Source organism: Sciurus carolinensis, chromosome 5, assembly GCF_902686445.1.
Source record: "Sciurus carolinensis chromosome 5, mSciCar1.2, whole genome shotgun sequence".
In the NCBI taxonomy this organism is placed as follows: Eukaryota; Metazoa; Chordata; class Mammalia; order Rodentia; family Sciuridae; genus Sciurus; species Sciurus carolinensis.
In genome coordinates this window covers 16,223,482-16,236,792 of record NC_062217.1, presented here as the reverse complement: position 1 = coordinate 16,236,792, position 13,311 = coordinate 16,223,482, and the positions used below count along the sequence as shown (strand labels likewise).

General features: G+C 39.4%; 1 protein-coding gene across 2 annotated transcripts in view; it reads left to right on the top strand.

Annotated features, from left to right (window-relative positions):
• The window catches only part of Gpc6 (glypican 6), a 1,078,957-nt gene that overhangs the window by 748,925 nt on the left and 316,721 nt on the right, over window positions 1-13,311 (top strand). The window lies entirely within an intron of this gene.

The window sequence follows — 13,311 nt, the reverse complement described above, 5'->3', positions numbered from 1 at the left end:
GACAGGAAAAGCCTGAGTCAAAGGGAAGACAGGAAATCAGTTTTAGAGAAGCAATGAGTGCTTTCTGCTTTCTCCCTGAGGGATGTTTATCATCTGTTTTTAAATTAATCCATTAATTTATTAAATCTTCATTAGCCTTTTCCTCTATGCTGGGCACTGGGCCAGGTACAGTGGGATGGGGGGAAGAATGGAGAAGTTCTACCATCAGGGACCTAGTCTAGTAGGGAGTATGTTGACAAGGCTAGTTTGGTGTGACCCAGGAGGGGGTCTAAGTCTGCAGCAGTTTTAGGGGACGTGGGGGCCGAGGGGAGGGGTGCACAGATGACAAGGAGGCTGGGTCTCTGCTGCTTCCACTCTGTCCTTTCTAACCCTGGTCCTCACACTTCTCTGGAATGGGACAGCCTCATTCTGTTTGCCTGGACCTACTTCTGGGCCTGTGTCCCTAGTGTCCTTGTCACCCCTGAGGCCACGATGCCTATAAAGAAGGCGTCGTCACTGTGGTTCCTATTCCCCAGCTGCCACCAGTGATCCTAGAGAAGCGCTTTCCGTATCACCAACAGACTGATTCATAATTGTGACCAGTAACTGACTGAGCAAAAGAGTGGCGTGGATGGATCAAGGACCTTAGTGGTGAACCGGGGTGATAACACATTATTTGCGGAGGACACCTGGGGTCCGGCTGGGGCAGAGGAGGGTTCTCTTTCAGTATCCAGGCCTCCTCTGCTTCTCAAGCCCTTCTCCCCCCAGGCCATCGGGTTCGCTCTACTCTGTCCTGCTCTCCCCTACACCCCCGCTGTCCCCTGAGGTTTATACTCAGATAATACACCCTCTCCTACAGCTTTCCTCTGGTACTTGATTTAAAATTTTAGCCATTCTCCCTGCCAATCATTCATGTTCTGCTCTTCTCCTTAATTTAATCCAGTCTATCTTACTTATCTGTTATTTGTTTGTTTAAATATTTTTGGTCCATCTCACCAGTAGGGGCCTTTATCTTGTGTTTCTCTATTCTCAGCAACGTTCTCAGCACCAACTCCAGGCACACAGCAGGTGCTGAAAAAATATTTGTTGGGTGAGTTAATGAATAACAGGGTGTTGTTAGCTTCTCCTTTCTCCTCTAGATTGTGGATATAATAACACCCTACCTCCCTCACAAATGGCTGTGAAAACCAGATGAAATTATTTGTGAGTATGTGTGTTGAAAACTCTATAGTGCTTCCCATGAGATGATTAATAGTAGCAGTTTTGTCATCCTTACACATCATTTAGCATCATTATCATTTTTTAATCTCATTGATATTCTGGAAGACTTCTAGGTGTTCTGCTGGCATTGTGTATTGTTCTAGAATATACCATCATCACATCATGAGATTGTCAGCAGCCAAACCTAGACTGGTGAGCTGGCAGAGAAGATGTACACCAGTTAGCAGTTGTTCCTAGACCCATAATGTTGGCTGTAGTGACCTCCTGGAGTGTCAGGCTCCTACCATGGTCTTCTGAAAGCAACCTTGTCCTCCACTCTCCTCATCTCAGGGAGAAAGGCCAGGGTGATTACAGGAAAACAGGCTTTTTTATGGTTTAGATATTAGGTGTCCCCCAAGAGCTCATGTGTGAGATAGTGCAGGAACATTCAGAGGTGAAATGACTGGGTTATGAGAGCCTTAACCCAATCAGAGAATTACTCAGTGGTGGGGATTAACAGTAGTAACTAAAGGCAGGTAGATTGTGGCTGGAGGAGATGGGCATTATAGGCAAGCCTTTGGGTTATATATTTGGTGAGCAGAGTTTAGTCTCTCTCTCTGCTTTTTGGTGCAATCCCCTGAGCCACTTTCCCCCACCACACTCATCCACCCTGATGTTCTGCCTCACCTTGTGTGGACCAGACCTCTGAACCTGAGCCACAAAATGAATGTTTCCTCCTTGAATTATTCTTGCCAGGTCTTTTAGTCACAGTGGCGAATAGGCTGATTAAAACATGCTTCCTGACAGATCTTAATACATTATTACAATTTGTATGGTAGTTCCCATGTCCCTGTACCCAGGAGCTTACTTCTTTGATGCCAGCCAGTGAGAGTCAATTTGTGCTCAGCCCCACAAGTGGTATATATATAACCTAGCTAGCAGTTTTCTAGACACGTCCTATTGGTCACAAGCGGAAGCAGGCCAATCTAATGTCCCCACTAGATAATCCACCCCAAGCACTTGAGAAGCATTTGCCTCATTGCCAGAGGGCGAGAAATATTTACTTCAATCACATATTAAGTTCTGACAAGCAGGTGGTAGATATACAGCCTCTCTAGATTTAGCCCTGATTTCTCAAAGTTTTCTCAAGGACTTAGAGCAAGGTAATGGAATATTACTAGATTGATTGCTCTGCCTTGATAATTAGAAGGTTTTAATAAGCTGCTTACCCTTGATAAATAGGGTTGCTGAAACCTCCAAGCTTCATATGGACTAATGAGGTTGAAGTGTCATGCTTTCAAATGCCTTGTAATCTTAACACGATTCTTTATACCTATCCATCACCTGCCCTTAGAAAACCCACTGCAGTCACATCTTACTTTAAGCAGCCAATCCTGAAAACTCTACTTTAAAACGTTAATGTCCTTCAATGAGCTGGCAGGTTGGTTTGCACGGTGTGGTGCGTATCTGATTTGAAGATTCACTCATCCACACATAACCACAGGCACCTAAGGCATATGCTGTTGTTATTTTGGATTTTCTCTCTGGCAGTCAATCAGTTTGATTTGTATTTCCCAGGATGCAGAGTACTTTACACAGGTAAATATTTGTTTACAAATTCCCTATTTTGGGATATGTTCAAAACATGCATGGATCATAATCATATACTCAAAGGAAAATTAAAAAAACATGATTCCTGAAAGAAAGTACAATAATTGTATGAAATTAAGGGACTCATATTTAGAGGATATAATTGTTACTTCTTTTTTTTTAAGTATAACTATCTTGCACAGATTCTATCCCATATCAACATAAGTGCAGGGAGACGTCACACCTGTTAGTTTTGCTGCTAAGAATCGTGGGTGCTATAACAATACAAACGTCTTTTTAGTGATCTTAAGAACTTTTAAAATTCTTATTTCTTGTGAAAGATTTCTTATGAAAAAGAGGACTGACACCATTAATTGTATGGAATTCACCATTAACTATATGGAATTGTTCAACAATTTTCAACACACATTTAGAGTGCCAATGGCCAGAGTTGTACCCCATGAGGCCATGGGAATGAAGACAGAAGTAAGACATGGACTCCATTCACAGAGCTCCAGGCAAGTGGGGAAAGGATGCATAAATAGTTAATTACAAGATCACATTAATCATACTAAAATCCAACTGTATGTTGAAATTGCTAAGGCAAAACAGATTGGAGGGGGTAATGTTACCTGGATGAGGTCAAAGAAGACTTTTCAAGGGATATGATATTTGAACTGGATCCTAAAATGTGAAAGAAAATCGATCAGGGATTCAGGCCAGATCAATGCAGGAAGATCAAAGAAGGGGTGCAATGAAGATGCTTGGCTTATCTAAAAACAAAGTTCTCACTAAACCTTACAGTGCAGAGGTAGGTTAGCAGGTGAAGAGAGATGGAGAAAATGCCTCAGGTTGTAATTATTGAAAGCTTGGTTAGGGCCAGGTTATGAACTACCCTCACATGCTCTCCTGTGGAGTTGAGGTCTTCATGCTATGGAGATTTGAATTCATACTCTTGGATTGGAAAACCATTCATTGTACTTAAAATACATCATAGCATTGCATCTCCACTATTCTAAATTCCTCTCAACAGCTGTTTCCTTCAGTGTCTGCTCCACACCGTTCAACAATTAAAAGTGTACTGATTTTTACAGGGTGTTTTTGTTTGATTTGTTTTATTCTTTTTCCCATCATCTTCCTCAAAACCTAATTTTAAATTTCTTGGAGGCTCATCTGAGTCAGGCAATTAATTATAGGGGTCTTAATCCCAACAGAGCTAAGGTCAGAAGTACCCTTGTTCATGTTCCTCCGATGGAGCTTCCCCCTTCTCATTGCCACTGTTCACAGGACTTCACCCTCTCTAAAGCAGCATCTTACTAATTCCTCCACCCTGGGCACTATCACATCATCTCCTATTTTCTCAGTGCTTGGGTCCTACCAAATAAGCATGTCAGTCAAGGTTTTAGGGGAACTTAAAATCAGTGACTTCATTTTTGAGGAGAATAACTGCCATGGATCTTTGATGGATTACTGCATCTGAGCCAAAAAAAAAACCTTTTCAAACTATGCAGAAGCAAAATGTTTTTGCTACTCAATATAGTTAAATTCTAAGACTACTTTCAGGGGGAATGTGATGAGAGTAGTATTTTTCACCCCCAGATGCTGAATTGGAATTCTGGAGAGTCACTGGTAATTTTTTTAAAAACTCCAAGAGCAATTTTGATAAATAACTGGAGCTGAAATCTCTGAATACAGTTAGCATTACTTTTGAAATGTAATAAGGATTATAGTCATCACATTCTACCTAAAATGATATTTTTTGGTTAGAAAATCAATTTTTTGGTGGTGATTGTTGAAATGATGTTTTAAAATTTCTAACCTCGTTCTATTAGGTGTTATTCAACAAAATCCCAGGAGATTTTGTGGAAGAAATAGAAGCAGCAACGAGCCAGGATAATTTTTAAATCTGACGCCATACCCAGTTAACCCAGAACAATCCCTCTTGTCCCAACATAATTATAAATAGCCCCCCTTTCACTTTCAAAAGTGTTCCTTTTTGGGCAATAAATGATGTGATAGCCCTATCCATGCTTGACTCCTGGGGCCATAAGAGCCCATTTTCTGTGTAATTGACATTTGGGGAGACATTGAAACACTCCTTTTCCATAAAGACTAGAAGGAAGGGGAAATAAAGTAGCTTTCTCAATGTTAAATCAGCACAGATTATTTCTTATTTAGATACATATATTTAGAAATACCACCCAGTTTATTAAGGTATTTTAATACATTTATTGTGTGTGTGTGTGTGTGTGTGTGTGAGAGAGAGAGAGAGAGATAGGGATTGAGCCCAAGGGTACTCTACCACTGAGCTACACCCCCAGCCTTTATTTTGTACTTTGAGACAGGGTCTCCCTAAGTTGCTGAAACTGATCTGGAACTTGTAAACGTCCTGCCTCAGCCTTCAGAGTCACTATTTCTGGCTCTTTGCACATGTATTTTTTATAAGGCATTAGGATAAACAGATGGACACCCTTAAAGCGCAGTGGCGAGGGTTTCAGAAGAGCAAATTTGGACAAGACACATCTTGGTAAGAAAGATGATAAATTAGGTGGACATGAACATCCTTCTTATAATAAACAGGATGAACCATCCTCTAAGTCCTCTTTCTTAGTTTGGAATTCTTTGTTCACCAGCTGGCATTCTGAGTTTTGATATGTCTTGTTCAGTTTCTGTGATCAAAGAGGGGGCACCTCTGAACAGGAGAGGTAAGGTTACCAGCTCTGGAAAGACTTGGTAACCCCTGCACCACCACTCTTAATTTAAAAATTGCCTTTTTTGGTTAATACATCAGCCAATGTGGTTGCAGATAGGCCCAATCTCATGGCAGATGGTCAACTGTCCCTCAGTAAGGCCAGCCTCCTGCCAGCAAAGCTGAGAGGTGCAAATTCCTTTAGATCAGTGGAATCCCAAGCAGAGCTGGTTAAACCACAGAGCCCTGGGCCCCACCCCAGGGCTTCTAATTCAGTAGCTGTGTTGTGGGGATGTGCATTCCTAACAAGTCCCCAAGTGCTGATGCTGCTGATAGAAGGCCACACTTTGATAACCACTGAACCAAATAATCCCACCCTTTGACACCTCTTGGCAGCCAGCCACCAGCCTCTCCAGAGCCTCAGGGTCAGCCTTTCCCTCATTTGAAACCTCAGCAATCATCTTAGCCACCATCAAACCTGCCTCTTAGATAAGAAAGTTCAGAAGAGCTCATCTAACCCACATGGGTCACAAAGCCAGTTATACCATGGTTTGTTTGTACTTTATCAGAATGCATTTGCCATCTGGGTTAGGAGACCTGTGGGAAATTCACTGACTCCCTTATATTAATCTGTCAGGGTAAATCACAGAGGAGTGATTTTGATTTAACGTAAGTACTTCTTGAACACTCTGTTTTAGAGACCTGTGAAGTGTTCTGAGTCCCCAGCCCAGATTAATCTCTATCTACATACCACATGCACAAGCCTATATAATTCACATTCCAAACGTACAAAATAATTTTTTTAAATGTTGTCATTTGATAAAGGCAAAAGTGAGTCTTCAGAGTCATTGTTCATCTCCTAACTAGGTGTCTTGACAGGAGCTGCTAAGGAAGACCACAAGGGAACTGAGAATTGGCCAAAGTGAGGTCATGAGGGTATGTTTCAAGAAGCATCAGGTCAGCTCACATACAGAATCTTTTAATTAAAAATGGTCAAAGCAGTTATGCACTTTAAATGTGTTTGTTACAATTCTACAATTGCAGAAGTGATGAGAATAATATTGCAAATTCCTGCCAAAAGCAAAGAAAGTGGGGGAAAGACAATCATCTATAATAGACTGGCCAAAAATTCAGTTCGTGAAAAAGTGAACATGAACCACTCTCAAAACCTAAAAAATCATCAATTTTAGCTTAAATCTGGTAAAATGAAATATGATAATTTACTTCTTTATAATATCATCTGACCTTATTTTGATATTAGACTTTTTGAACCACTTCAAAATAGTTTGTGGTTGAAAGAGAAATTTGTCATTTATTGAATATACTCTAAGTAAACCAAATTAAAGTGTGCACTTCAGCACAGAAAGACTGTCACTGGAATTCTTAGCAGTAGTTCTTTCATCTATTCAAATAAATTCTTTAAAGCTTGAATTTTGATGCTGGGGTTGTAGCTCAGTGGTAGAGTGCTTGCCCAGCATGTGTGAGGCACTGGGTTCCATGCTCAGCACCACATATAAATAAATAAAATAAAAGATAATGTGTCCATCTACAACTAAAAAGTTTTTTTTAAAAGCTTGAATTTTGGCCAATTATACAGTAAGTCCCAACTCAACATAGTTAACTATATGTGACTCTTGGATCCCTTGAGGAGTTGATGAAAGTCATATACACAGACACAGAATTTTGAGGGTTTTTCAGGCTGTCCCCTGGATATTCTGAAACACATTAATGAGTTTCAAGTTGAAGATTCTGTCCAGAATTACAAGAGGGGAAACTGAACTTGAAGTTAGTGCCACAGCTTCTTTCTGATTCACAGCACAAACCAGGCCTCTGTGTCTACTAAGGCACATCCTCTTGGTTTCCTCATCAGTTAAAAGGCAGATGGGGCTGGAGAACTGTTTAGTCCCATCTATTTCTTCAAGTATGTGATTTGTCAGTCATGTATAATGAACCCTGAGTGCTAGTTCTTTTCTCCTTATTTGTTCCTTCTTCCTATAGTTATTTCTGAAATTTGGGGTCTCATAGGCCTTCCCTTTTTTTGGAACTGGGGATTGAACTCATGGACATTCAACCACTGAGCCACATCCCCAGCCCTTTTTATATTTTATTTAAGAGACAGAGTTTCACTAAGTTGCTGAGGCTGGTTTGAACTCACAATCCTTCTGCCTCAGCCTCCCAAGCTGCTGGGATTACAGGCATGCACCACCAAGACCTTACTTTTGATATAGGGCATTTTCAAGGAAATGGGGGACACCCTCTGTCCCCCAAAGTTTGCACAGGAAACTCAAGCAGGGCAGTATTCCCTAACCTCATGTGGTATCAGGAGGAGATGGGCAGAGAGTTAACTGCACTTAGCAGTTCAGTTATCAAGTTGAGTGAAGAGTCTTTAAACTCACATTGCTTATATTCTATGCAATTTCTCTATTATGCTCTGATATTTAGAGATATCTTAATATTGTTTCTTAAGAACCAGAAATGCAGTCAAGATGTTGGTAGCAAATGGTTCAATTTACAGAAGAGACATAAGAGAAAAAGTGCTAAAACAAGAAAAGAAGTAACTTCAGTGACACAATGAAATGAGGATCCACCTTTGAGCAGCCTTACCCTGAGCAGTACTTTTCAAGAGTGCTCTGAAGTCTTTTGGAATCCTGCAGTTACTTACTTCATTTGCTGCTTTCCTGCACTTGGTCAATGCATCTGCTGCAGATCTTAACACGCAATTATTAGTCCTGCCCCTCTTGTCTCTACCAAGTAAGTGTGAATTCCTCCAAAATCTCCCCACTTCACTTATTTAATTCCAAGGACAGGTACCTAAGAGATGCCCTTAAATATTGTTGGTAATATTTACTATAATAATCCTATAATTACTGTAATTGCTAGTGAGTACTAAAAAGAAGAGAGAAATAGCTCAATAAACTTTCTATGGTGTTCTTGTGTCTGCTGGATCCATTCACTGTTAGATCACAAACCCTGGGACATGAGCATGGCATGTGGTATGTTCTTATGAAATATATGAAAAATATATTAACTCAATTATATTGGAATGAACATGCACTCCTGTAAAACGTATTGGTTAGTTACTCCAGGATTAATAAAAATGAATATATAATTAAGAAATGCAAGCAGATTCAGCACACATAGAGAATGTTACTTTGAAAGCACATTAATAAATAATTGTGTTCCTGTGTAGACTGGGCCCTGAAAAGCAATAGTTTGTCCCTCTTAAGTGAATCTCTGAGGATCCCCAGAGGACTGAGAGTTAGAGGATGAAGTCAGTGTCTGAGAATCTGGAAGAAGCATATCAAATTTTAACAATATAATCTCATTAAGATAAACAAATCTCCTATAGTTATTATAATTATTCTCAGGAGTGGTAAGATGTATATTTAATTAGTGAAAAATTCAGTAGAGGTACTAATGATCAGTATTGGAAAAACCATTAGCCCAATGGTAATTTCTCCCTTAACGCTTAAATTGAATCTTGAGTGGACATGAAGTTAAAACATAAAAAATGTCTTCTAAGTCAGCAATTCTTTGCACTTTCATCCAAAGCCATTATTCTTGATAAGACAGAGCAGTCAAAAGAGGAATGGGCATCAGCCTGCTCTGGAGATCATTAACATAACCTGAAATTTCAGTAATGAAGAAAAGATGTTTAAGGTTATCTCATCAACTGATTCAGATGCATTTTTCTGTCATAACCACTCATAATTATATCCATGATATGGTTTATTGAAACAAAGCTATTAGTTTGTCACATGAGAGTTGTTGTTTTTTTCTTCTTTTCTTTTGCCTTTGGTACTATTCAGAATTTTTGTTTGCCTCTTGAAAAGTAAATTTCATTTATTTACTAAATGGAGTTAGAGGTTGATTGTGTTCCTTTTGTTAGCTCTATGGTTAAAAGAGAATTCAGAGAAAGAAGTAATATGATAGAATGCAGAGTTTCAAAAACATTTTTCCAAATGGGTCCTATTCAAGAATGAACTCACTCAAAATATTAAAATTTTCAAATCTATATGAAAATAATTGCCCAATGTCCATGGAGACTATGAAAACCTCTAAACATTTGAAAATTTCAGTGTTTGCTATTCCGGTACCAACATTATATGTTTTACCATTTCATTAGTTCGTCTAAAACATGAATATCATAAGATGAAAGAATTGAACCAAATGGAGAGAAAGATCATCTTTGGATTTCCCTTAACCATACTTTATTTTTTTCCAATAGTAAAAAATAAAGTTGCATGCTCAAGAAAGTACCTATTCACCGGGAGCCACTGCTATGAAATATGTGACATAATGATACTGTTTTACACGTGTGTAGTTTGCTGGTGGGTTTTTTGAATAAGTGCTTGAATGTGCAACCTTCCAAAGAAGCAGACTTGTGGGATGAAAGAGAATTGACAGAAACCAAGTGTTTCTAAGAGAGCACATGGTCTTAATCATGAAAAGGCCAGCAGAGATTAAACAGGACAGCTGATAAAAGGCAGAGGATCATTTAGACGTATAGCTTTAAAAGGGAAACATGCTCATTCAAGCCCAGTATAGATTCATGTTGAGAATACATTAATTTCATAACTACACTCAGTATCTGGACCACACCCCCCAGAGATTCTGGTCATTACCCCCAAAACCCTATAAGTGAAGTTTAATTTATATCATAAGTAATCAAAAGGAAGTCTTAGTAGAAGTTATGCTGTTCCTTAAACAGCTGGAAAATGAATGTAGACAACTGTTAACAGAAAGTTTTTACTTCCAGGAGAAGTAGGAGCTAGAGAGTACCCCCATAAAAAACTCTTATTTTAGAAAATCAGCAATAGTGCTCAATTATTATATATAATTATATATACTTATTAGATTATTGAGCTTGATTATAGAGTGTGGACATATAAATATTTATGGTAGAGAAATTGGATGATTCCTGATCCTGTATTTGCCCCATGTTCCAATGGAGGTACCCAACCTGGTGTTAACCTTCGCTCCATTCTTTATCTGCTAAGTAAAGACCATTCATACATCCCACAGGTAAACTTTAGTATTCATGAACTAACATAAGCTCATTTGACTGTTAAGCAATTATTAGGGCCTTTGGTAGCTAACAGAGGTTAAAGGTTATAGGGGTTTATAAAATGTGTTCCACACCCCAGTCCCTAGGGGTTACATGCCAAGTTCTGACAAAATACATTTATTAACAAACAGGAATAAAAACATTACCCAGTCTGTTCTTTAAAGCCTAGGGAGGTTCCTCTCTGTCCTCAGGAGATAGCAGTGATTTCTTAGATGAATGGGTCACCCCCGGCCTACAGAACAGTACCCTCCTGCAGAGTTGGTCCCTCTGCATGGGATCAGGCAGTGGAGATCCTTGTGAAATGGCTGATCTAGGCTGCACACCAGTGGACACAGTGCTGCTGGTCCACCTGCTGCTGGAACCAGTGTCTTCTGCTGCTTTGCTCATCCAGGAGGTTCAGCATCCTCCAAGTCTATTCCTTCTACCAGCAGCCAAGTCTCTTACGCAGATTTCAACAGTGAAATCTGGTGTTCTCTAGAAGCCATCTCTGGATGTTGACACCTGATTAGGGCACTTCAGATGCAATGACTGTTTCTAGGTTGTTGATTAAAGAGTGAAGTTAAATCAGATATACAATAAAAACTGTGTTGTTCTACCAATAAAATACTACACAAATGCTTGACCCCTCCTAGGTGCCAGAGCCTGAGCTAGGTCCTATGTGTAACTGATGGTCAAAACGAGAAAATAAATACTCAATACACCCTGAAGGGCTGAGCATAGAGCTCAGGGGCAATAGAACTCTCCTAGCATGTGTGAGGTTCAATCCCTGGCATCACAAATAAGGAAAAGAAAAAATATTATATATGTGTACACACACACACACACACACACACACACACACACACACACATATATATACACATATATAGTGTGTATATATACCTAACTTTTGGATATGAATAATTAGGGTGGCTGATGATATGTGAGGCAGTAATAGGGGTGAGCCTTGAAGGAAAGGGAGTAGAATTAGTGAAAGCACACTCACTATTCTCATTGTGTGATGAGTTTTCTTCTTACCCATCTCTGGTGGGTGAAACCACACATCCAGGAACTGTGGGTCCAAACAAGTTAGAATAAAGTGCAGACAAGTCCCTATACACTTGCTACTCAACTCAGCATTCTTTCAAGTCCATGTTATTATCCAAAGTTTACATTCTAAGCATCTTTAGAATTTTAAGCACAAGATTTAACCAGAATTACTGGCTCAACCCTAGTGTTCTCTTGATTAAAGTTTAAAAAATAAACCAAAAAGAAGGGTTATATTTTGTTTACAGAGTTGTTTTTTTATTTTGTTTTTTGTTTTTGTTTTTGTTTTTAAGCAGATATCTCTTACTCAGCTAAGCATTGAAGGTGAAACTCAGGATTCAGCATTAAACGTGTTGTTCACTTACAAATACACTTGCAGCCAGGAAGATGTGTTTCTCTCTCTCTCTTTTTTTTTTTTTTTTTTTTGTTTTTCTTTCTTATTTATTTTTGTTTGTTTTGTTTTGTTTTGTTTTTGCTTTTGTAATCAGATACTGTTGTTCAGACAAAATAACAATTGCTGGTTGTAGATCAATGTGTATTGTTTCCAAGCTCGTCTATCTCACAAAGGAGCATCCACACGGAAGGAACTGTGTTTCCCCTCATCTTCCTCTTGTTCCTCATCCCCATCGCCTTAGCTGCACCTCTGGATGCAGCCCCAGACTTGGAGAAGGAGAAGGTTGAGGGTAGGCATGGATATAAAACTATGAACGTGTATGTGGTCTAGTTTCTCCTTGATTTTTCTTATTATATTTGGACTGTGTTAACAAAAAGACTCATTTGGGGTAGCTTACAAATAGCGGAGATTTATTTCTCATAGTTCTGGAGGCATGAGGTTCAAGATCAAGGAGTGGGCAGATTTGGTGTCTGGTAAGGGCCACTTCCTGGGTCAGAGATGGCTATGTTTTTGTTGAGTGCTCACATGACAGAAAGTGGAGAAAGTTCCATTTGGGGGTCTCTTTTATAAAGAGCAAACCCCATTCAAAACCTAGGTACTTTCCAAAGTCCTTCAACTTCCAATGTCATAACATTAGCGATTATGTTTCACTGTCTAAATTTTGGGAAGACATAAACTCGGTCTACAACAACCTCCTTCTCTACTCCCAGCTACTAAAGAAGATGTGGCTCCTTCAGGCCCAACCGGATACCCATTCACACAACCCTGGGTACTGTTGGTTATCTTACCATGTCTTCTCACATAACATCTCTTCTTTCTGGACGTCACACATAAACAGAAAAGAACAGTGGGGAACTACTGTTGAAATATTTAGAAATTTGGAGGTGGAGAGGAGAACGCTCCTACTTCTCCCATGAAGAGGAGTCAAAACAGTGATTTTTACCTGACTCAGATGTCCCTCTTTTAAATTGCATCGTGCCCTCCCTCCAGTCCCCTCTCCTGGTCCACTGTTTCTTTATTGCATAGTATAGATCACCTTCTAACAGTCTGCATTATTTGCTTATTCCTCTAACTGCATATTTATTAGCTCTTACTCTTGCTAAAACATAAACTTTGTGAGGGGAAAAATCTTTACTGTTTCCTGGTAGCTCCCAAGTACCTAAAGCAGTACCTGGAATCTCAGAAGTGCTCAGGCAGGAGTGAACTGAATTGCAGAGAATGTTTTCATTTGTCTAAAGACTTTGTTAATTGCTCATTTTATTTTACTTTAGGCCATTTAAGACCTGAAAAATTGTAGTAATCTTTAAATAACCACTAGGCCCTAAAAAGATGATAAAATCTGTATTTTTAACAGTAGGTGGTAAC